This window comes from Mastomys coucha, unplaced genomic scaffold, assembly GCF_008632895.1.
Source record: "Mastomys coucha isolate ucsf_1 unplaced genomic scaffold, UCSF_Mcou_1 pScaffold22, whole genome shotgun sequence".
NCBI lineage: Eukaryota > Metazoa > Chordata > Mammalia > Rodentia > Muridae > Mastomys > Mastomys coucha.
The window spans coordinates 104,300,479-104,304,580 of record NW_022196905.1 but is presented as its reverse complement, the minus strand read 5'-3'; positions in this window follow the sequence as shown (position 1 = coordinate 104,304,580).

Genomic DNA, 4,102 nt, shown 5'->3' with positions numbered 1-4,102 from the left:
CTCTTCTGTTGAGGGACATCTGGGTTGTTTCCAGGTTCTGGCTATTATAAATAAGGCTGCTATGAACCCAAGGCAACTCTTATAAGGACAACATCTAATTGGGGCTGGCTTACAGTTCCGGAGGTTCAGTCCATCATCATGGCTGGAAGTCTGGCAGCATGCAGGCAGACATGGTGCTGGAGAGGCTGAGAGTTCTGCATCTTGATCCAAAGGCAGCAGGAGACTCTCATCCGAAAGCAGCTAGGAAGAGGGTCCCTCTTTCACAGTGGGTGGGGCTTGAGCACAAGACCTCAAAGCCTCCCACTGACCAACTTCCTCCAACAAGGCCACACCTCCTAATAGTGCCAGTTCCCATGGACCAAGCATATTCAAACCACCATACCATGGAAGACACTATACTGTATATTAGATGGTGAATCAAAGCACATATTGCCTTTTAGAGAACCCTGCCCTAGCCTTCCAGGTTACTGCTCCCCCACCCAACCCCCGCTACATGGCACTGTAATTGTATCTTCAAAAGGCCATTCCATTATTTTGTAAGGCCAGCTACTTGAGGGTGGTAGAGGACATGGTAAGGCCAGTGATTTCATGGGTACAGGCCCACTGTTAAACTTCTTTGAACTGTCAAATGAGTTCCTTGGTCAGAAGCAGTACTGTGTGGAATACCATGATGGTGGATAAGGCATTCTGTGACTCCATGAATGGTAGTGTTGGCAGAAGCATTACATCCAGGAAAGGCAAGCTCATGTTTAATATGAATATCTAATCTAGTAAGGACAAAACATTGCCTTTTCCACGGAGGAAGTGGTCAAATGTAGTCCACCTGCCACCAGGTCACAGGATGGTCACCGGCAATTGTGCCATATCTGGGGCTGAGTGTTGTTCTCTACTATTGGCACATCTGGCACTCAACAACAGCTGTAGCCAGAGCCCTTGGTGAGTGGAAGTCCATGTTGTCAAGCCCATGTGTAACCCCATCTCTGCCACCAGAGCCAAGCTGTTCATGTGCCCATTGGGCAATAACAGGGAATGCTGGGGAAAGAGGCTGACTGTCCAATCTACTTTATTACCGAACTCTTCCTCTGCTGAAGTCACCGTTTGATGATCATTTACATGGCATACAAATATCTTTACATCCTTTGCCAATTCAAAGAGGCCTATCCAGACACTTCTTCCCCAGATGTCTTCCTCACCAATTTTCCAATCATGTTATTTCCAATTCCCCAACCATTCAGCCATTGTGTGGGGAGCCGCAGCTGCCACCCTATATATATATGTTGAACACCTGGTCTCCGGCCAGAGCAGAGAGCTTTGAGATAAACAAGACTTAGTTGGAAAAGCTGTGTGTCTCCAGTTTATGATGCAAGCTGGCAGTTTATGATTTCTCGCAGCCTATTGTGCTTTGCCACATAGCCGATGCTGATTGGGACCAGGGAAAGTATTTAATCCACAAGGGCTGGGAGCTGGAAATAATAGAATTAGGAGTAAGTATGTAAGAGATAGTAAGTAAGATGTAGAGATATAGAAGTAAGATGTAGAATAATAGTAAGTAAGATGTATGATAGATAGGAGTAAGTATGTAGATATAGAAGTAAGATGTATGTAAGAATAGGAGTAAGTAAGATGTAAAGATAGAAGTAAGATGTAAGGATAGAAGTAAGAATAAGAATAGAAGTAAGATGTATGTAGTAAGATGTAGGGAATAGAGTAAGTAGGAAATAGAAGTAAGAAAGATGTAACTAGTAAGATGTAAGAAGAAGATATAGAAGAATATAAAAGAAGCTAGCTAGAGAAGAAGTAAAAATGAAGGTTCCTGATTAAACTGCTTGGAGAAGAGCTCGTTGTTGCCTCCTTATTTAAACTGGATGGAAAGGCGTACGACACCATTGGTTACAGAGCATGAATCAGTACATGTAGATCTGACCATTTCTCCTTCCAAGCAGAACGTACAACCACCTATGCTACCCAGGGCTCTGCCTACTGTGAAGATTTTCCTTCACTCGCACCGTTCAGGGTCATCTCAGGGGTTGCAACGCTTCAGCTATCTACTTCTGGGTAGTGCTTGCAAAATGTGCAGGACTATCAGTAAACCAGGCCCTTGTCTTCTCTCTCTCAGTCAACCTATCATAGGGCACACTCCATGAGGCTATAGGTACATATTTGGCAGGAGACCCCATGGAACAGGAGTAGAAAACAAACATTTTGGGCAACTTCTTCCTGTGCCTTGCTTTTACCTTCAGGACCTGCTCAGGCATGACCACATACATAACCACTTGATAATGGATAGTTGATGTGCATTATCCTACTTTATGGCTCAATGAATGGGTCAGATAATACCTAGCTTTTGATGGACAGCTCAGGCTACAGGATAATCTGGTGGCCTGTTGTCAAAAGTTCAGTTTCCACTAAGGCCCAATAGCAAGCCAAGGGATGTCTCTCTAAGGGAAAATAGTTGTCTGCATCTCCAAAGTCCCAAGGATCTCCTCTGTGAGTCACCTATAGGGACCTACCAAAGGCTCCAAATAGCTTTCCTGTCTGCCACTGCCACTTCAAGAACCTTCGGGTCTGCTGAATCACACAGTCCAAGTGGTAGAGCAACCTGACCTGTTGAAGAGCCTTCTCCTGTTCCATGCCCCACTCAAAACTAGAACCTTCCCTTGTCACTTGTCATCGAGCTGACAACCAAGAATAGCCATCACTATTTACTGCCACGACATTGGACATTTAGGGATACCTTGCCCCATTGTCCTTGTTATGGCTCAAAGACACCACAGCTAGGTGGGTCTGTTGATTGCTTTCCTCCCTTAGGTGCTTGCATGACTCATTTCATTATGGTAAAAGTTAGTACTGGAAGAGAAAGCTTTTGGGTCAGGTCTAGCCCACGTATTTTGTCCAAAGCACATAGTGTCTTTGACAAAGCAATAGAAGCTTACCTCCAACTTCTAGGAGGCAGGCAAGGGCAATAGCAATAGGCTGTATTGTTTTGGGGAGTCTCTTGTGCTCCCCTGACAACTCAAAAGGTTTCTCATAGCCGGGCAGTGGTGGTGCACGCCTTTAATCCCAGCACATGGGAGGCAGAAGAGGCAGGTGGATTTCTGAGTTCCAGGCCAGCCTGGTCTACAGAGTGAGTTCCAGGACAGCCAGGGCTACACAGAGAAACCCTGTCTCAGGGAAAAAACAAAAAAACAAAACAAAAGGTTTCTCAAGCCAGGTACTGGGGGTTTTAATAGACAGTCTACGGCTCTTGTGAGGAGCATTATCACCCTAACTGGAGTAAGTTAAGTCACTTATATGTATTATATTATACATTATGTGTATCACATGGAACAATTCTCTGTCTTTTTTCAGAAACATCCTTAGTAGGTTTTCTGCCCTTCTCTCCCTCCCTCTCCTGTATTGTTGCCCATGGTTCCTCGCCAATTAAACCCTTCTCCCTGTTTTTTTTTTTTTTCTCCCATTTCCCTCTTGTCACCTGTATCTTCCTATTGTTTCCCTTTAGAGCTCCCTTCCTCTCCTTTTCACTATCCTGGTCTGTGGTTACTCCAGGTTATTTACTTATCTGAAGATATGGATGTAGAAACCACAGGTGAGAGAGAACACGGGGCGCTTGTCTTTCTGGGTCTGGGATATACTATATCCCAGGTGTGTCCATTATCTGCAAATTCCATGATTTTCCTTTTCCCCACTGCTGAATACCATTCCATTGTGTATGTGTAGCACATTTGCACCATCTGTTTGAAGGACGTGTACATTGTTTCCATTTCCTGGCTTTTACCACATCGGCAGCCACCAAAAGGCTGAGCAGGTGTCTGTGGAGTACGAGGTGGCGTCCTGCACCAGTGGTATAGCTGAGTCTTAAAAAAGATTTAGTTTTTTTGAGGGTTCTCCACAGGGCTTTCCAGAGCGGCTGACCAGTTTGCACTCCCACCACCAGGGACTAAGGTTCTCTCCCTCATGATCAAAGCGCTCTCAGTTGTTCCTTTGTTCTTTGCCATTCTGACTAGGGGTGAGATTAAATTCCAGAGTTGTTTTAATTTGCACGTTCCTAACTGTTAAGGATGGCAAATACTTATTGAGACATTTCTTAGCCTTTTATTTAAAA